At 41.8% G+C, this 21865-nt stretch overlaps 1 protein-coding gene and 2 long non-coding RNA genes across 4 annotated transcripts in view; 1 reads left to right on the top strand and 2 right to left on the bottom strand.

Annotated features, from left to right (window-relative positions):
- The window catches only part of LOC117817031 (leptin receptor overlapping transcript-like 1), a 762389-nt gene that overhangs the window by 351652 nt on the left and 388872 nt on the right, over positions 1–21865 (top strand). The gene's annotated exons all lie outside the window — the stretch shown is intronic.
- LOC117817038 overlaps positions 1–21865 on the bottom strand; it is a 116085-nt gene that overhangs the window by 61640 nt on the left and 32580 nt on the right. The gene's annotated exons all lie outside the window — the stretch shown is intronic.
- LOC117817039 lies at positions 18878–20354 on the bottom strand. Its single transcript, XR_004632076.1, has 3 exons — positions 19991–20354; positions 19738–19798; positions 18878–19609 (listed from the first exon to the last, which is right to left on the bottom strand). It is a non-coding gene; the product is annotated as an uncharacterized LOC117817039 (long non-coding RNA).

Below are 21865 nucleotides of genomic sequence, written 5' to 3'. Positions count from 1 at the left end.
TGGGCTTCATATTTTGAGACTGGAGGTTGCTGCTTCGCTCCGAGCAGATCAAGTGGTCTTTTAAAAAACGTGAACTATTGTTACTGTATTGAAAAAAATAATACAGTAATACCATGTAACTAATATGTTAATCCTGGGGTGAAGATCTGATTTTATGACAGCCCTGATTTGAGGACTGGACCCGAAATAAAGAGCAATTAAAGCACATATGCAGATAATCACATTCCTTTCCCTGCTACACCTAGTTTGTTTTCCTGCTTTGTTGATGCATTGTTCCGTCTTGCAGTACAAACAGAAAGCAGACAAAATAATCAGATTTATAGATTGACATCAAGGTAGAATTGTGAAAACTAGTCTGTGTTACATTCAGCTCTGTCTGACATCAGACAAACACAGGTCTAAACTAACCTGTGGCAGCAGCAGCATGTTCCCCTCATCTTATTTACTTCTGCTGTAAACTCAAATCGTCTTTATGTGTCCCTCAAAGTAAACTGCAAAGTTTCCTGCTGTGATTTTAGTTATGTTATGTAAAAATATACCTTCAACTGAATTATCATAAAGCTAGATTAGCCGGCAGCTGGCGAGAGAGCTTCCTAGAATCCTTAGTGTGTGCTGTCCTTCAGGATGTTGGCTTTATTTTGTCATCTCCTTTCACAAATGCTATGTTTTTTTTCTCTTGTAAACTTGCATATCTTATATAAATGATTACATCAGCCATCCGTCACGTGCCTCGCTTTTTAATGACTTTCTTGGTACAAAGCTCAAATCATCCGTCAGAAAACAAGGGATGCCACAGCTCTCATCCATGGCACATAAAAGATAAATATCCCTCCTCTGCAGTCAGTTATGTGCTAAGCTCTCATGCTTGTGTGCACATTTTCAAGAGTATAATGAACAGGGAGAATGTGTGAGGAGCATAATGCTCTTTGTGGTGAAGGAATCCACATACCAGCTTTTAATTCAGCATTTCAAGCCCACAGGAAATGTACTACGAGGTGTTTTTCAAGCCTCGTTCTCTCTGCATTAAATCTGTGTTTGCATGAAAACAGTTGGCCTGTATGAAGGTGTGAAGCAAATGTGGCTCATACCTGTAAATGCTGGAACATACTGAGCTGCATTATAAACAGGAATAGCAGATTCTTAATAGCACTGCGGTGTTCTGAATACACAGGCATGTTAGCAGCTGGTCTGCAGACTGCAGATGATACATACCTGCTTCACAGCAGCTCAGATAAATCACGTGAGCACGGCTTGGAGAGGCGTTTACTGCCCTGGCACGTCCATGCAGCCGCAAATAAACAAATACATAAAAAAGAAACACCAATGGGAATTTCCCTGCGTGTTCAAAGCGACACAGATACCGTAGCTGCAGTCCTGTCCACATGAAAAAGAAACCAATCACTCAGGGCCAGATAACATGTCAGATAGAACAGTCATGGCGCTGATTGTTTTCCCTGCAGGTGCTGCGGCTCGGCTTCACGTTGAGGGATTTTCAGCTGATAAGGAATATTGTTTGAGAGGAGCGCGATGCCGGCGACAGATGGGGGGTGCTTCGTTTGGCGTCAACATCAAGAGAGATAAAATTTGGAAATCCAGGTCTTTTCACTACCTGACATGATGCAGATGGCGGCATGAAGCACTAACGTAATACATCAGAGAGCAGTGCTTTTATTTAGAACATCATCTCAGGCAGGGTGTGATTTGCAGGAGGCAGGGTGATGTTTTTTTTTAATCCCTCTATATACCTACACATCCCTCGCTCTGTTTAATCATCTTTAAATCAAATTTATGCCGACTCCCTTCTTATGAATGCTACTTCAGAAGAAACACATAAAACATCCTTAATACTGTACAGGCCTACTTTATCCACATTATATACCTCAGTAATGCGCTGCAATATGCAAACGGTCCCTACTGCAAACAACAATACATTAGAAATGGACTTCCACGATCACTACTTGTGCTTTTCATGACAATATAGATGATGCAATGTGTAAACACAATGAATAAACACAAATGTCTCCATGCTGAATAGCTTCTTATTTCAGTAAATGGACCCGATGCTGTCTTTTTTCCTCTACAGGTATTTTTAGAGATGAAGAGGAGCACTTTGGAGAAGATCTTAGAATGCAGAAGTCTGTTGTCAAAGCTGATTATTTTCTTAAAAGTGAGTTTTTACTGAAACAATTCTGGAGCCATCAGCAATCATAGTCTTTCATTGCCTGATGATGCAATGAGATATAAGCCTGTTGGAATGGATGCTAACTTTTCAGTGATTCAGGTGTAGCAAGAGTCCAAAACTGTCATTCCTTGGTCTGCTAAATCTCTTGGAGTAGCAGTTCATCTGTTTCAAGTAGCTGTCAGTTTCCAGGCCTCACTCTGGCTTACTTTAGCAGGTTGAGCCCCAATAGGATTTTTTTTTCTTGTCATTTGCTTTCAATTTAAAGGGTTTGCTGAAACAACAACATCATAATAATCTATTCCTCTTTCGGTCGGTCTGTCTAACATGAGTCTGGTCCTGCTGGAGGTTTCTGCCTGTTAAAGGAAGTTTGTCCTTGCAGCTGTAACTTGCTAAATGCCGCAAAGTGCTCTGCTCATGGTGGATTACGATGAGATCAGACTGAGATCTTATCTGTCTTGATGTTGGGTCTTTGTTAATAATAGAACATAGAGTACGGTCTGGACCTGCCCTGTTTGTCAGAGCGTCTTGAGATCTGCGCCTGCATGAAGATATCGGTTTATAGATATAAAAATGTCTCATCTAATAACCACTGATGGAAGTCAGGGTGTCACAATAGTGGATTGTGTTCTGCCTGCTTTTACTCTCCACATGGACTGCTCGTTCTGCAAAGCCTGCTCATACATGATGGGTCCCCACTGTCAAAACTGGACTACAAACAGAAGCCAGAAAACCTCTCGTGCTGTTGAACAGAGGCTCAAAGATCAGTTTTTGCAAAAGTAGCAAGGTGAACTGGATAAAATGACATCATGTGATTTATATGTACAATTTAAACGAAATATAATTAGAAAAATATTTGTTATTTGAAAACCAGAAGTATAGACAGGCTATTTGTAATTTTAGAACGAATAACACCGGGATCCCTAAGGTCACGGGAAGGTAAAAGCCTGGATAGAAATCTGAAGATTTGTAATCTCTGTAATGATGATCGTGTGGGCGATGAGTACCATATTTTGTTTGAATGCAGGAACACAAGCATTCTGAATAATAGAGGGAGGTTCATACCCAGGTATTGTTTCCAACGTCCCTCTGTGTTTAAATTAATTCTGCTTTTGCAATCAGATAAGCCAAAACTTATCTGTAAATTAGGAGCTTCTCTGAAGTATGTCCTTCCATTGTTTAAGTAAGATCTGTTGTACTTCAAACATGCCGTATGCCATCATTATATTGTTTTCTTATTTGTAATTTATGTTCTGTGGCTCCATACCATGTGATCATGGTCTGAGCATCAAATTAAAATGAATGAATGAATGAATAAAAATCCAGACCCCGAGAAAGCCAAAGACTATTTATACAGAGCCCAATTGCTTTAGCAGTAAAAGCATCAACCCCGCCCCCTTCCTGTGTTTACAAACCTCAGCTCTTATCATTTATTTATTGGAGAGGTAGAAAACTGGGCACTGATTGGTTCTGGGCTATCTTCACTCCGGTACTAAAGCAGACTCGCTGCAGAACTGTCTTATCACTGACTCTCTCTCTCTGAAATGTAACCCCCTTCAACAAGAGGATGATTTGTGGCTCCCTTGATGCTATCACTAAATAGTTAAAGGATTAAACGTTCAAATCATTGCTTTCTGGGTTAGGCACTGCTGTAATTACACCATATTTCTGTATGTGTGTGTGTTCAGGCACAGAAAGACTTGGAGTGCAGCCCACACATCAGACAATGTGGTTCTTCACCGAATCCACCATCACAAACAGGGCCAGCAGGGAGGACTTGAAAGGACTCTCCAGAGCTCGATGTTGGGGGGGGGGGAGAGAGAAAGAACCTGTCAAGTGGAACTAAGCTCCCAAAACATGATACATTGACACGTCGGGAATCTTATGAATTCCCGCCAATTTAATTATGATTAAAAAGCCGGCGCCATTATTTCTCATCAGAGTGGGAAGTGGATGATTAATGTGCAGCCTTGTTTAGGTTTGCTTTTTGTTTATCCTGGTTTGCACAATCAGTGGGTGTGTCTACAGTCACAGCACACTCGTTAATATAAGGGTATCAGTGTTGGAATGCATTTTGGCATTCAACGTTTGCAGAGTAGTTTCTAAACAAAGGAGCAGCTTGGTCTCACAGAACGGGGTATGAATGAACGAGCTAACATCTTCACCCATATTTTCTCCTCTGAGTCTGATTGTGCAGTCGAGTCAGAAAGTCATTGTTATGTCCTCTTAGTTTAAATGGGAAGCAAATAAAGAAACAGTATTATATCTAAAGGCCAGCAGGGGGAGACTTCATTCATTCTCTAACATCCAGTCCCTCCAGGAAGTTGCGATTTCGCGATCGCAACTATCAACGCAAATTCAACCAATCAGCACGATTTTTTCGCGGCCCTGCAATTTTTTACTATCACCGCAACTTTCCTGCAAATTTGACCAATTACATTAATCTCAGCCCCTGTACGTCATCGGTTTTGTCATCAATTTGACTTCCTTGGAACATAAACGTAAGTCCTCACTTGATCGGCATTTTTCAACAACAAAACACGCACAGAGAACGGGTGAAAAGACAACGTTATTATTTATAGATTGAGGGGCTCAGTGTTAGCTTGGTCTCTACCTGCAGCAGGTGTGCTTCATGAACCAGCTCTCCTCACCTCCATGCATATGTCTCATCTTCATTGATGATTTTTACCCCCCGGTGTGCGTTAGTGACAAAGACACAACCGGGGGACGTCTGTTTACTATTTGATGTTTGACGTTGTTGCCGTGGTTACCGTAAAAAGCTCTGCATCTACAGCTTGATGTAATCCAGTTTGGTGAAACATCAGACACATTCAGTAAGTTTTGATCAACTCCTTGTCATCAAAGATGCAGATTAATTTCAGAGTGCTGTGAACTGACTGTGCATCAGTCGCTGTGAGGTGCATTCAGGGACCGTCGTAAATGTGCAATACAGTCCTTTCATGGCATTTTTCTGTGAATCAAGATAATCAAAATATAGTCAGTGGCCACATCAAGAATGTTTTCTAAAAACATCTGTAATTTAGCGTATTTACTTGCCCCTGAGATGTTATTAGGGGAAAAAAGCAAAAAAAAAAATCGCAACTTTCACCGCAATTTTTTCAAAAAGCTGTCGCAAATTCAGGCTTTTTGGGCCGCAACAATCACAAAAAAATCCTGCGAAATCCTGGAGGGACTGAACATCTACCAGAAAGGTTCAGTTAGGGACTACAACAAAAAAAAACCACAAGTTCACCGACTTGATAACAAGTTGTGTTTAATAAAGCATCATTTTGTGTTTTATGGTTCCACTTAGAGTCATGAAGAGAACTTAATGCTAACAGCGGCTACTACAGCAACACATCAACGAGTTAAAAGAACAGGAACAGCCCTTCTTTACACACCACAGTATCACAACGAAGCTTCACAATCACTATGCTGTACTTTTACATTGTCCCATTTTTCAATTGCATACTCTTAGATTGTGTTATGGTGTTGAGGACGCAATGCAGGTGAGAAAAACATCTGTTTCTGAAGCCCTGTTTTGAAGCCAATCGTTGTCAGGTGCCATATTGGAAATGCTGAACTCAACATAACTTCTGTCGAGCTAGTGTGAGGTAAGGAGGCAGGCTTTGAGCCTCCTCGCCAACAGCTAGTGTCCCCGCCTGTCAATCAAGTCTGCTGTGCTTCTAATCATCTAAAAACTTGTAATATTACTTTCTTATTACAGTGTGTGTCTAAAGAGAAATTAGCTATTCAGACTACACTCATTTTTTGAACCAGGCTGTAAACATGTTTATTTCTGCTGTAAAAATAGTCTTCATTAAATGCAGTTTTTAGCACTTATTCATTTGCTTCAATTCTTGCAGCCAGAGGTTGCTGCTTGGTTACACTGCAGTGGTCTATGCCGTCTTCAGGACAACATGCTTGTGCATTGGGGTGTCCGTGTGGCTCCAAATACCTTGCCTAAAGTGTGTTTGCAGTGTGATTTCCATGCAAGTCATAGCACCAGTTTGTGGTCCTGCTCTGTTCTCTGCTTGTTTGTGCACAGGAAACCATAGCCACTGGATCTGATCGTATGATGTTGGGGTTGGAGCAGATAAATGTTAAAAAGCTGTTGATCATAGTGCAGTTATTGCAAAGAAGAAAAGAAAGGGATCAAATATTGGGCTTGCTGTTCGGTTACATTTCTGAGTAGGTGCACATAATCAGGCTGCACATGTAGGCTTCTCTGAAGGAACAGGGCTACACAAACCTATGCTGCTCCATGCATCTGACACAGGAGTATGAATCCAGATTTAGAGGCGGAATAACTTCACACCACCTCTCATCTCTGTGTGTTGCAGACACAGTGTGACAGGCGCACACACTGTCTTTTACAAGCAATGTAAAGGATTTCAGTCAGACAACTCATGTTTAAATGGTTTGAAATGTTTGTTGCATCAGCAGAGCACTGTTTGAGTTTGACATCCAAGCTCTAACCTCATCACTCCTTGAAGTTTGATTTTTATGTGCAGAAATTGAGGAGTGGAGAGAAAAGTTAAGTCAGAGCCAATAGGTGGATGCTGGGAAGGTGCTGGGACTTGAAGTTTGAGTGCAGCACTAATGCAGGGCAATAGAGGCAGAGCAGAAGTAGAGACTGGAGATCTTGCAGCTTAAATAGACCACCAAATTGGCAGGACAGATTTGTTAGGTGACTGTGGGACTAATGCATGTCAATTGTGGAATCAGTGCAGTGCAGAGTTATTCGCCTGATCTTGCTCCACACTTATCCAAATAGGTTTTTCTTTCTGGCTCAAACTGAAGGCTTGGAAAAGTTAGTCAGCAAGTGAGAGACCTGTTATGGGAGCTTTGGCGTTTTCTTAGTCAAGCAGTTTACAGTCAAATGATCCCAGAGGAAATAAAGGAAGGTGACTCAGTGTAGAGATTAAGTTAACACAAGGAGGATGTTCGAACAAAACAACTGTGTTCCACAACATGATTCAGTTAGCTTACAGCTCTGAAGTAATAAAATAAAGCTTCTCCACGGGATGGAGGCACAATTCTCAGATATTTTAGCAACTTTTTGGTTGCAGTAACAAGTAAACAGCTGCTCAGGTGCAGCAGCACAGCGGTCAGCAGAGCAAAACCGATGTTGTGAATTGCTTCCTGTGAATGAGTTTAATTAAATGAATCTACAGTGAGGCTATAACGGAGCTGAAAAAGCACGCTCAGCAAACCTCGACATAAGAAAATAATGGCAGGAAAAAGAATAATACGATTTAGTAATAACGCTAATGCAGAGCAGCCAGCGTGAAAGAAACACATGTGGTTAATGTGCCCTTCTGTTTATTCCCCGTTGGTTTAAAGAAGCTGCTTGGTACAAAACGGCACAACTCTCGGTCCACCAGCTCCCCTCCCTCCACACACACTCACACACACACTCACACACTCGCACACACACTCACACAGGCTGCTTCTGCAAACAAGAGCTGCGTTTCATAAACCTCTTAGATGATGAGTGAGTTTTTATCAAACCAGCAGGAATCACAACAACAGCTGCAGAACATTGTCTTCTACTTGAATAGGATTTTCAACGATGTAAGAGGCTAACATTTGCATCTGTTCGACTGGATGTGTTGGACTATATTAGTGTCTTACAGGATCAGTAACATATTCTTCCTCGAAAGAGGAAAAAACGACTAAGAAACACCACAATGCATCAAAATAGAGATTCTTCTTTGGATATACCATGTGTTTTCAAACATCAGTGTCCGCTCTCTCACAGTGAAAGAGACACATAAATAAAATGTTATTTAAATTTTACAATTTAAAAGGTCCCATGTCATTTTGTTTTAGCTGGTTACAACATGTCTTAATCCTGCAGCCTCTCAGTTTCTAGAAGGAATGTCAACAATTAATCGAGTATCGATTAATTGATTGTTAAGAACTTACTCGATCACATTTTTTTGAACGATTTTCTATCACGTGGAACAAACATCATGTGGTCTCATATTTGGTTCAGCTTTCATGGAGGTGTTTTAAGTTTAAAGCTGGGGTTGGTAGTCTTGGAAAACCAGCATAAATTTGAATGTAGCTTTTCCTCATGACTCCATCTAACCCCTCCCCTCCTCCCCTCGGAGCTCCTCCAAAACGACGCCCCCCCCCTGCTCACATGCACGAGCGCCGCTGATTCTCGACCATATGATAGTGACTGATTCAAAACCAAGACATTATCATAGTGAAAGTTAAAAACACAAACAATCATGGCTGCTGTTAGTACTCACAACTATCATGCTAGCATTATCCAGTTGTACCGGTGACACGATATCAGGAGAAAAGCTCTAACACATATAATACTGTAACAACTCTACTGTTTGTTAAACATGTTCAGTGTAGATGTTCTTAATTCCTACAGTGTTGACAGTCAGTGAAGGCATCAGGAGAGGTGTAGAGTGTGCGAGTGGGAGAGAGGAGAGACAAGAGGAGAAGTTCTTCATTCATTCAAACATTGATTGTTGTTTTGTTGGTTGGCGTGATCACGGCCGACAGTGACCGGTTATTAAAACTCAACGTGTTCACGAATCGGCTCGTCATCCCTACAGCTTCCGGACGGACGCTACAATACATATATATTTTCTGTAGGACTTACTGAACGTCATTAATTATTCTGCTTGTTGGTGAGAGCTTTTTAGACTCTGATCCGGACTACAGTCCTGAGCAAAGCACCTCATCAGGTCAGAGGGGACAGGCCTGAGGACGAGCGAGAGGGGCAGTAAATAGAGTCAGGGGAAGCAGAGGCAGGAGACGCGGACTCGGAGGAGTACACGCCGGGGATATGTACGCGCAGGAGGAGGGCAGAACGGCTGGACGGGATTTGATTGGTTTAAAATTTGGGGAGCCAAAAAACGGTGATTGGTTGGTGTTTTCCCAGGTTTACTCCGGCTGTAGATAGCAGTTTTTTTTCACTCCTTTTTAGGAACACATTATGTATTGATTGCCATCAGGACATAAAGATTATTTTAACCAGTATAACAAAAAGTGTATCTAAATCTGATTACCAACCCCAGCTTTAAAGCATGTGTCGATGTGAATCAGCTGACTAAAGGTGTTGCACACAGCAGAGACACTCAGCTGGGGGCTGAGGCTGAGTGACAGGTCTCCACGAGCGTTTTTTTCTCCACTGCCGCCGGACTGATTATGACCCGGTTGCTCCCGTCTGACACCTGACTGTGTTCATATGCAATGTGAGTCTAAAATATGTTTCTGTTTCAGTTCTCTTGTTGAAGTCTGAGCCTTCACTTTTATGACTGTGTGTCCGCAGAGATTATGAGCCTGCTCCACATGTTGATATTCAGCGTGCTTAACGTTTTGTACGCCTCAATGCGATCCGTAGATATTCAATACTGTCAGTTATATACATTGTGTCGTGAAGGAAAATTTGATTCAGGGGAAAACATGCATTGGCATTGTTTTTGACGATTTTTTGATGTTTTTGATGATTAATCGATAATTGATTGTTAACATTTCCAAAGATTGATCACGGAAAATACTTGAAATTAACATCCCTAGTTTCTAGCCTTATTAATTATGCAGTTATCTGAATCTGTGACACTGCATTGAACGGCTGCCTGAGTGGTGTCTGAGAGAGGAGGGTTCAGGTGAATGCAGGGGCCGAAAAACACCACAACAAACATGGTAAGCGCTCCAGAAGAACCCACTCTCACACACTAGACATGATCCACAATCTGACCCTGAGCAGGAGACTTCTGCGACAACATGTCTCTGACTTGTATGTTAAAATTTGAGTGTCATTCCAACTCTTTTGTATTTCATGTGCAACTTTATGTGGTGACTCCAACTTTAACATCTTGTCTCTGCAACATGGAAGCAAATTCACAGTAGCATAGGAGGGAGAAGAAATGCTAGAGGAGTGGGAGGGGTTTTGCACGCAAGCCTGATGACATCACTGCTCTCTGTACTTCACTGCAACAAATCGCCTTGTAGAAACTATGGGTCCCCAGTAGGTGGGCTACAGAAGCAAATCAGAGGCCTTTTCATTTCTACTTTTCTAGGGTTGCTAGGCTGGATAACTAAAATGTGTACGTATATGGAAAAACATGTTTTTCATAATGTGGAGGACAGTTTCTTTTGGTCAATGCATGAACCAAAATTGAAAATGCATTGTATTACCTGCTCTAAGAGTAGACCAGGAACACACAGCCTTGGGTTGACTGTGAAATATAACACTAATATTGATATCACATGTGCTCAAGGAGTGGTGAAAACTTGTTATGGATATGAATATTATCAAGCAACCTAATCACACATGTGGGCACACAGTAGGTAATCAGGGCTGTGCACAGTCTCCGTCTGCATGCATGCATGTAAATTAAGGCCATTTGTTAGCATTCCCATCACGAGGAGGAGCTGGATAATTAGCAGCTATAATTCAGAAACAATGGCTCCAGACTCCAGCTGCCCATGGCAGACTCCAGGCACCGGAAAGGACGAGATGAACTGCCCGACTCAATGGCTTCACACAGTCAACGGCACCCATGGGTGAAGTCCAAACCCTCCTGTGACAGATTCTGTTTGTTATAAAGTGGCAGCAACTTGCCGGCTCCCAGTCCCATGAACGCAGCGTGGCACATCGTTACTCATAAGGTAAGGGGTGGTATCTAATTAATATGCCGGAGCATTAATCATTGTGTAATGAAGTGCAGTTATATGTTAATTGAATGGAGAAACACTGGGCCACTGAGGTGGTGTAAACCTGCAAAATGTAACCTGATACTGCCATTAGGAATGAGATGGAGTTTAACATTACATACAGCTTAATGCAGTGCACACACACAGAGGTATGCACTCTTCAAAGTGTATTGATACGCAGCTAAAAACATCACTTTGGTAGATTTCCAGGGGTTTATATGAAAGACTTAATGACTATAAGAATTCAGACATTAAAACCTTGTTCATTTGTGATTGTTTATGTTAAACAAAGGACAATAACCTGCTGCTCTGACAGAGCTACAAGGCCACTTTTCTATTGGAAAGATGTAACAATTCTTAAAAAAAAAAATGTAGGTCTTTGAAAGAAACAATCATCTGATTTTCACGTGACGATAGACAGATACTCGGTGAGGTTACACACTGATGTTGACTCACAGTTGTTCTACTTGATTTTGATGCTGTTGGATGCATGGGGGCTTATGCAGAAACTTAAACAATTGCAATTAGTTGAATGTGACTTTAGGCTGGCTCCAAAAGCGAGTCAATCAGCAGACAGACCCGTACAAGAGGGCAACTTACAGCAGAATAACATAACCTAATACAAAAGCATGTTATCAGTCTCCAGAGGTTATTTCTGCATCCATGAAAACTTTATGAGGGTAACATGTTCATATAACGTCCCTGTTTGATATTAGTTTAATTCAAACATTGCCTCCCAACATGCAGGCCTGCTGGCTGTACCTAAAGTCTCTAAAAGTAGTATGGGAGGTAGAACCTTCAGCTATCAAGTCCCTCTCCTTTGGAATCATCCGCCAGGGTCCGGGAGGCAGACACCTTCTCTACTTTTAAGATAAGGCTTCGAACTTTCCTTTTTGATAAAGCTTATAGTTAGAGCTGGCTCAGGCTTGGAGCATCTCTTAGTTGTGCTGCTATAGGCTTAGACTGCTGGGGGAACTGGTGCACTGACACACTGGGATCCAATCTCACCCCCTTGCCCCCAACCCCCCATCACTTATTTTAACTCTACCTGTCCCATTAAAGTCACTAACCATAGACCTTTCTGGAGTCCCTGAGCTCCCTTGTCTCGTAGGTTCCTCTGAGCGGCCATAGACGTCCTCATGGTGGATTAAGGTGGGGTCAGACTGAGTCTGACCCTTTCTTGGTGTTGGGTCTCTGTTCATAATTTGACAGAGTGGTCTAGACCTGCTCTGTTTGTAAAAGCGTCTTGAGATAAAGTTTGTTGTGATTAGGGGCTGTACAAATAAAGATTGATTGATTGATAAGAGCATGGCCGCTCTGATTGACAATTGGTACCTCCGGCCTGCTAGATATCACCATAGTTAACTCAGAGCACTTGAACTCAGAGCACTTGACCTCTCCCTGATCCAACCTTTTATCTGAAGATGATTGATTCTGGCTCCAGAATAAAAAACAACATCAACAATAATACAAAATTGTAATGACACAAATGAACCAGGGCTTTCAGAAGGTAGTCCACAAACTAAAGCATGGCTGATCTCAAGTTTGCTACCTCCACCTCCTATATTAGGCCTTCAGTGCACATCCATAGATCTCTACCAGTGAGATCATCAGTAGAGATGGCCTGAACTTTAAAAACAATAAACAGTTGTATATTTCTCTAAATAATACCAGATTATTATTTTTATGTACAGTATCACAGTAGTTTTACGTGTCTCCCAGCAGCAACAGTTTTGATGAAACTGTCACTAACATTGGGTTATTTTTTTTCCCAGCACACACACATTTATCCACACACAGAATCAGTCCCTCCAGGATTTCGCGGGATTTTTTTGTGATTTTTGCGGCCCAAAAAGCCTGATTTTGCGACAGCTTTTAGAAAATATTGCGGTGAAAGTTGCGATTTTTTTTTTGCTTTTTTCCCCTAACAACATCTCAGAGGCCAGTAAATACGCTAAATTACAATTGTTTTTAGAAAACATTCTTGATGTGGCCACTGTGACTGTGTTTTGATTCTCTTTATTCACAGAAAAATGCCATGAAAGGGCTGTATTGCACATTTACGACGGTCCCTGAATGCACCTCGCAGTGACAGAGGCACTTGACAGGCAGTTCACGCACTCTGAAATGAATCTGCATCTTTGTTGACCAGGAGTTGATCAAAACTTACTAAAGGTGTCTGATGTTTCACCAAACTGGATTAAATCAAGCTGTAGACGCAGAGCTTTTTACGGTAATAGCGGCAACAACGTCAAACATCAAATAGTAAACAGACGTCCCCCGGTTGTGTCTTTGTCACTAACGCACACCGGGGGGTAAAAATCATCAATGAAGATGAGACAGATGCGTGGAGGTGAGGAGAGCTGGTTCATGAAGTACACCTGCTGCAGGTAGAGACCAAGCTAACACTGAGCCCCTCAATCTATAAATAATAATGTTGTCATGGTCACTTGTCCTGCCTGCTGTCCCCTCTTTTCCCCCGTTCTCTGTGCGTGTTTTGCTGTTGAAAAGTGCCGATCAAGTGAGGACTTATGTTTATGATCCTAGGATGTGAAATTGATGACAAAACTGATGACGTACAGGGGCTGAGATTAAGTTAATTGGTCAAAGTTGCGAGAAAGTTGCGGTGATTGTATAAAATTGCAAGGCCGTGAAAAAATCGCGCTGATTGGTTCAATTTGCGTTGATAGTTGCGATCGCGAAATCACAACTTCCTGGAGGGACTGACAGAATGATAGGAGCAGGTTTCAGTGCCTTGCTCTTTGTGTCATCTAAGTGACGGGCTGAAGTTGAAGCGGTGTCACACTGTCGCATGTCACTTCTGTCTCTGTGACAAACATATAAAAAACACTGCAGCCTTTTCCTCCTTGAAGTAAACAAAGATGTTTGAGAGGCTGTCTGAGTGACGACTGATGACACCTCTGAGTGACAAACACAACGGTGTTCCATAAGATCACTGCAATCAGCTGCAGCCTAGAACAAAGGTTAAATCAGTGCGCTGTGCTGCGATCCATCTCTGAGACGACTGCAACAGCTTCATCTTATGAACTGAACTCATAAACAGATAAATAGTAAATGACAGTTTTCTTCTTTTAATGTAAGTTTGTGGATTTGAGAACGCCTGACTATCAGCTCTGATGGAAACCTTTCTATATAAACACAGAAACAAAATTATTTAGAGCAAAAGGACAAACTTGGTTTTATAGATTACCAATGTTACCCACTGTGAAGGGGACGGAGGGTCAGATATAGATTTATGAATCAATGTGACATAATCATGTTATCTAAAGGTCACTGAAGGGACTTATACCACAGCACTAACTACAGCCAAGATGTCAGGTTTGTCAGAATCACACAGTGGTATAAAGACTGTATTTTCTGCACATAAATTGAATTAACGTGTGTGCATTACAAAGATTAAAGGTTCAATCATCTTCAACATCTTCATCCTATTATAGAACACTGTTTCCCGACAGGCCGCCTTCTTTAAAAACACCTCAGTGAAGAAATGTTTCCCTCAACGTCATCATTCATGTTGACTGCAGAGAAGGTGTTTGAACAGCCATGTCACTGTCGAGCTGCCTAATTCAATTAAGACGTTATCACTTATTCATAAGTCATTAATGGACACAGAGCTGTCACCAGGCAGCAGGCTGCTGTTCTGGCTGTCTGCCAGCTAACCCTTAAAGACACCTCCAGTGTTAAACAACCTGCAGGAGACCGTGTTCACTGTAACACCGCAGCTCAGGGTGGAGAGGACAGATGAGCTCAGGGGGGAAAGAAAGGCACTGACCTGAGCAGGAGGGTTGTGTTTGGGTTAGACCACATGAGTCTTGAACAAAGACTGTGTGGAATCTGGGCTGCAGTCAGCTCTTTGAATGTGCATCTGTAGAGTTAATTTCTTCATGCAAACTAAAAATATAAAACACTTGGCTGTGCAGTGCAAGCTTTCAGATCTGAGATCTGCTCATTAAATATGGTCTCTCTTGAATCCAGGTTATCTTTCTTTGTTTTAGTCTTGTAAGAAATAAACTAAAAAGCATGAAAACATCAAAAATTCATCACTTTTAAAAGTTGTGTGCATGATGAATTCAACGTCTGTGTTATGTCCCATGATATTGCCTTTTTAGCACAGTTTCCATCTCTTTGTGACTTTCCCTTAACCTCATAAACTTCTGTATCAAACTGAATATACTGTAATCCCATTTTAAGTTCAAAGCCAGGCTGATATACTGGCTTTTGCCTCCTTGGTTCTGTTACATCTTGACTACAGCTGTAGTCCCACCCATGGTCTCTGATTGGTCGCTGGTTTTGTGACCAGAAAAACAGTTGTTGCATGTCATGGTGTTAGTACTGTCAGTCAATTCATCGGTGTGTACCCAAGCAAACTATGTTGTTGTCACTTAAACTAAAAACAGATTAGGAGGGGGTTTTAATAGTCATTTAAAAGACTTGATATGAACAGAGGGAATATATAATGCAGCTAAAACCTGGTCATTAAATTTACAAAGCCAACTAATTATCACAATAGGTAAAAACCAGGAGGAGGATCCATGTGCAGAGTTAGTTAGATTTATTTAATCAAAAAGCCAATAGCCAGGGCTCCAGTGGCCTAGCAGTCCAAGTGGGCCCCATGTACAGAGGCTATAGTCCTCATCACAGAGGTTGCTAGTAGGGATGCTCCGATCAGGTTTTATGCTGCCGATTTCTATACTGATCAGCCATGAGTGCCGATCACTGCCGATCACCGATACCGATCACATGGATTTTCTGTAAATTTTTCAATTTAGTTATGGTGAGTGCTACATGAACTGGGAAAAAAGGAACCATAAAAATCACCTTTATTTAGAAAAAAAAATCATGTTTTTTCTTACTTCTTCAAGAGAAAAAATACAAAAACCTTGCAGGCACAATGCAGCAACTATTCAGTCAAAAGGACAACTGAGAGACACTTAAATGTACCTGCTATCAGTAACCCAATCTTTAACAGATGGAAACATTAAGGCTCTCAACAGGCTAAATAGTGCAGAAAGTCAAATAAATAAAAGACAATATGTCTCACAAGTTTGTCTTTCAGAATATGCCATGTTTGAAACTCGTGAAACTTACAGAGAATGGGATTCCTTCTTTAGGGAGACGTTCGATGTGAGAGTACACTGCCTGGTGGAGCTCTGGCAGCGCTACGTCTCTATGAATTATTTACATCCCGGTGGCACGTAGCGGGGCTATAAGTGAGAGAGCAGTCGGTGGAACCCGGTGTCTTCCACCACTGAGAAAGGCTCATCTAACCCGATTCAATTATTTTTCGGGTTATTTGCTTAGCCTTCTGACTGTCACGCTCATACAGGCGAGTGTTGCCACCGTGGGCTGTGTTAGCTGCCGTCTGACTGATGCTGCTCCGGCTGTCTTCTTTTCATTCACTGCCGTGAGCCTCAAAACCTCACCATACTCCGCCAAGTGTTTGCTCTTTAAATGTCTTATTAAGTTGGTTGTGTTGAAGCTTTTTTTTAACGTGCTTCCCCTGCGAGGTATTTTTTCGTTGCATGTGTTGCAGGATGCAAACTTTACACTTTCACAGACTGTCTAAAAGTTCCACACGGCAGACATGTTTGTTGTGGTTTGCCGCTGCGCGCCTGCACAGTGAGAAGGAAAGGGGGAGGGGGCACACTACACACAGGTCCTCTTCGGGCTGCAGGCTGTCAAGTATGAGCTACAGGTGATGGTTTTTTGTGGTCGGCAATGAAAGGCATTGATCGGCAAACGCTGATCATGTACTTTTTCACAGAAATCGGCCGATTATGGTCGGTGGCCGATCGATCGGAGCATCCCTAGTTGCTAGTTCGACTCCCGGCCGCCACCATTTGCTGCACGTCTTCCCCCGCTCTCTGCTCCACATGTTTCCTGTATCTCCTCAGCTATCCTATCAAATAAAGGCAAACATGCCCGAAAAATATAACTTAAAAAAAAAGCCAAAATCCAAAGCAAAGAAAAGCTAGCAAAATTTTTCACAAGAAACATGAAAGCGAAGCAGGAAATAACACGGAGACTCAGAAAGAATGAAGATGATCTGACAAAGACTGGAGGTAACACAGAGACTATACACACACTAGGTAGCAAGTACAGAGACACAGGTAAGACAACAAAGCACAGGTGAAGACGATCACAAAGGAGGGAAAACACAGGAAGTAAAACTAGACTTAACACACAGAAACGCAAGGAAAAACTACAAAATAAAATACTATACACACAAGGACCAAAGAACACAACAAGGTAACCAATAATAAAGCATGAGACATGAATCACTAACAAAAACCACAGGAAAGACATAAGGATAACTCTAGCTCTACAAAATAAAACAGGAAATCAAAGACAGATTAAACCACAAAGGAAATTCACAACCAAACAAAAACAACTCAGGAAACTAATAACAGTTGGCTTTGATAAGGCGGGGTTAAAAAATGCACCGTTCGACCTGTGACCTCTTAGTTTGGTTATCATGCATGACCTTGGTTATTGACTTGAATGAAAATAGGAGTACAGTTGAAATAATAATGAAAAGGGCTTTCTTGCATTTAAAGATTCTGCGTATCCCTCTTTGTTTATGAGACACTGAAGAGAAAAAGAAGAAGTAAAAGTTTCTTTTTCCAACCCTTTTTAAGTCCCACAGTTGGTCCAGGGCTAAGCAGTCAAGACAGACTTTGAGGGATTCTCCCAAATATTTGCAGTCACTCTTCAGAAGCTGCTCAGCGTGGCAGGTTCTCCAAAAGCCAGCAGCTCAGACAGCACATCCTTTTCAGCAACTTTTTCTCAAGAGCTAAACACTTGACACTCCAAAGTGAAATGTAGAGCAGCAGTTTCATACTTTTCCAGCACGCATGCACAAAGACAGAGTTAAAGTTTGAACAAAAAAGGTCTATTCTGATTGAAACTGCGCTGTAGAGCCATGGAGATAGACGTTCTTGGTTTAAACATGGCCGCTTTGAAGACGTTTCTTTGTGCACAGAAAGAGAATAAAGCAGAGGCTTTTCTTCACCTCACAGATGAATGAGATGAATGAGTTCACAGGCGGTCTACTTTTTTAGAAACAAACACAGACGTCTGCCCTCCTGGAGCCCTCATTTTCTCACAGAAGCCCTCACACTTAATATATGCTGCTGTGATCAGGCTCTTCCTCCAGCTCCCAAAAAATTAGGCTGAGCCCTCAAGACTTTTTGGAACAATTGAAACTTCTCATTTGTATAAATCCCCTTAAACCATTTTAATAACTCCCAACAACACTCCCTCATTATGGATTCTCTTTTGAGTTTTTAGTCCATGAGCGCACCGTTTACATGCAAATTTATCCACTTTACACTGAGCTGATTGTTACAAAGCAGTTGTGTCGGCTGCAGAGATTTGAAACATGCAGGAGGTCCCGCTGGTGCCAACTCACAGCATCCACAACAGCTATGAATCATTGAAACAGGGTTTCACTTTGATATTCCTGTGCGACAGTCTGATGTCTCCCCCTGCACTTCTCCCACAGGAATGAGGAACTATTCTGGTCCAGATGAGGCTCTGACCTGGCACGACCTGCTGCCTCCATGTGCTCATGGAGGACAGATCAGGACACCAGCAGAGTTTGGGACCTAGCTTTTAGAGCAGACTCATCACTGACTACATTAGGACTCAGACTTATTCACTGAGAGACCATCTTATTGTTGATATTGCTTTTTTTGTATAAGGTCCTAATCATTATTCAGTTTTGCTGTAGAACATGGTGGAGATGAGAACTGGACAAGCTGTGAAGCAGCACTTAAACGGTGTGACAAAACATGTGGAGCAGACAACACAATTTCTACAGAATCAGGACAGGATCATAATGTTTCAAAGCAACCAGTGTTTCAGTTTAAAGACTGACCCTGTAAACTGGAATATTTCAGTCTAATGCTTCAGTGGATGACCTGGTTACAGCAGCTGTTGAAACACAGGAAGAGTCCTCCCAAATGTATCAGAGACTTTCTTTTTATTCTAATGTCAGGATAAACTCAGATATAACTTTATTGAAACTAAAGGCATTTGCCAGAGACACATTCAGCTGGAGGTCACCGCTAACAGGGTCACCATTTACAGTGAAACACCTGGGGTGTTAAACGTGTTGATTTTATCCAACCTCTTGCAGAAAAAGAATAACTGCCAAATCATCCATCCATCCTTCCATACATCCATACATCCATCCAAACTGTCATTGGGCAAGAGGCGGGGTACACCCTGGACTGTTGTACCCTATCACAGGTCTAAACATTGTAGGGATAAACAATTATTGCACACGCTCACACCTACAGACAATTTAGAGAGACCAATTAAGCTGACAAGGATGTCTTTGTACTGTAAAGGAAGCTGGAGAACCCTGAGAGAACCCATGCGTGCAAGAAGAGAACATGCAACACCACACAGTAAAGTTCCCGCTAAGTCAAGGATTAGAACCAGGAACCTTCTTTCTGTGAGGCAACAGGGCTAACCCCTGCTCCCCTGTGCAAGTAAACCAGTTCAAGTCATTTTTTGCATGTAGTCAACTTAATCATATAAAACACAAAAATTGTGGCTAACAAAAATGCTGAGTTGCCCCTGGCACTTCAGACACCGTCAATGGGGGCTTGACAAGGATTCTTCTTTTGTGACTTGGACTCAACTTGAACTTGGACTTGGTTTGGGGTTTTGTGACTCGGCTACAATACCGTCTGATGGTGAGTAGAGAAAAGCCTGAGAATATGAAGTATAATGAATTTTTGTCAGTTATATTTGAACATCTGAATGTGTGAAACATGTTATTGTTGTTCATGGGCAAGGCAGTTAACAGACTTTAATGCAAGCAAAGGAAGATGTTTTACCATAATTTATTCCCCAAGAGAAGCTGCAGGATGAAAGTAACTTTGAAGAAAAGCCATCTGTCTGGTGAAAAATAACATTTGATAATCACAATTTCATTTCATATTCAGTTTTATTTTGACTTCTGACAGGATTCGGTGTTAATGAGGACTTCATTTCGTGCCTGTTGGCTCCATTTTGTCATTAACTGTTGTCAATATTATTTAGTCAGGCTGCAGAATGACCTGAAAACCACTTTCCCTCAGTTGCACTGACCTTCTGTCTTTTCTACTGAAGGCTTTTTGTGCTGCAGAGGAAGCGTCTGCCAGTGAGGACTGTGAAAAGCCATTTTGGAGGACCATTCATTCAATCCCTCTTGGCTGGGGTGAGCTGGCAGATATGAGAATAGGCTTGATACACCCACACAGACACGCACACACATTCATCATCTCGGCTAATGAAATGTCACATGAGAAGTATCTTTAAGTGTAAATGATCTATGTTCATCTGCACTGCTTAAACTGATGCATTGACTTTTGACCTTGGCTCATACTTCTCCTTGCATTGCATCTATAAACCTCCACTTCGTATTGACAATGTCCACTGCTAGCCCAAGTTCAAGTTCAGGAAACCACAGAGGAGGGACATTCCCTACAAATAGAGATGTGAGTCAGATCAATGATATTGACCCAGTGGAGCAAATCAATACTCTCATGGGTACCAATAATGGAAATGTCCTCCAGTCAGCCGAGTTCCTATTTTTAGTACAAATCCAGTTTTGCAGAGCTTTAAGTATCGTGTGTTTATTGATCCTCTGCTGCTTTAATTGAGACATTAATAATTATTTTTATGGACAACATGAACAACTTTATTCTTACAGCTGGGTTAAACACAGTCGGTAAAAGATTTCTGTTAAGTTGTGTCACTGTGCTGACATTTAACATTCATGTTACATCATTTCAAGCCACAAAAACTTGTATTTCTGAAAGTCCTGTAAAGACCTGAGTTTGGTGAATTTTAAAAGTTGAACCTTTAGGTTGAAACTGGAAACCCCTCCCCTGAAAAAGCAGCCATAGCTGAGATCACTTGGTAACACCCCTGCCTTATTACCAGCAGATTGCAGATCTAGCACTGAGTTCAGGTCTAACCTTGGTCAGGCACTTTTTCCTTCTTTCATGCAACCATATATTTGTTCTGCAAAAGTATGAAACCTCCCAATGCCTTCATTTCCAAGCTACAAATCCTATTTTAAAGGTAATGCAGCCAGCTAGCTCCACTGGTAAAGAGCATGCCTTGCAACTTGTATGCCGGGGCTCAAGTCTCTACTAAATTGGACATTTTTTTTCCTTTCTGGTCCGTAACTGGTCATTTTTCTTTCTTTGCAGGATTTATGTTGCAGAGGTATCAAATTGTCTTCATTTTCCTTTACAACTTTTAACTCAAAGGGGGGTTACCTTCACTTAAAGACAGCATCATACGTCAGTCTGTGTTGAATATACAATTCTACAGCTGGGAAAGACGTACTGTATGTTTAAAGAACATGGGCAGCATTCAGGCTCCTTAAAGATTTGCATCCTTAAATTCAAAGATCTATGGCAACCAAGAAAACAGCATCTGCTTATGGGAATTATGGGACAGCCTCAAAGGATCCTGAAGAGCTACTTCGTGGGTTGTTGGTCAATAGTCATCCCGACTTGCCACCTTTCCTTTGGGTCTCCACCTTGCTGTGGAGGAGAAAGATGAGCATACTCCAAGCACGATCACCCATGGTGGTCGAGGGGAGGATTCAGACAAAGTGCTATCCAAATAAGACCTCAATGGTAGAACCAGCATAAGATGGTGATAGTCACAATAAAAGCAAAGGCAGATGTAGGCTGCAACAGAGAGTCATCCCCAATAGTCATGGACTTAAGCCTCTGCCAAGTACAGTGCAGTGGCTGCAGACACACCAGCTTCACCAAGTTGAAATAGGTCACATGCAGGCGTCCTCCCGCAAGCCGACTCATGCCTCCCTACACAACAAGTCCTGTACTCTCTGCTGCTGACAGGACAGTGTTCCTTGGAAGGCCGGAAGTAAATGTATGTAAGGACAACACCAAAATGAGCATCAAAAGGTTCCACGTTGATCTACTTTGTAACAAGGACTTCCAA

This window comes from Notolabrus celidotus, chromosome 8 (genome assembly GCF_009762535.1).
Source record: "Notolabrus celidotus isolate fNotCel1 chromosome 8, fNotCel1.pri, whole genome shotgun sequence".
NCBI lineage: Eukaryota > Metazoa > Chordata > Actinopteri > Labriformes > Labridae > Notolabrus > Notolabrus celidotus.
Note: the sequence above shows the minus strand (reverse complement) of the source record. Positions and strands in the feature narration are given on the sequence as shown.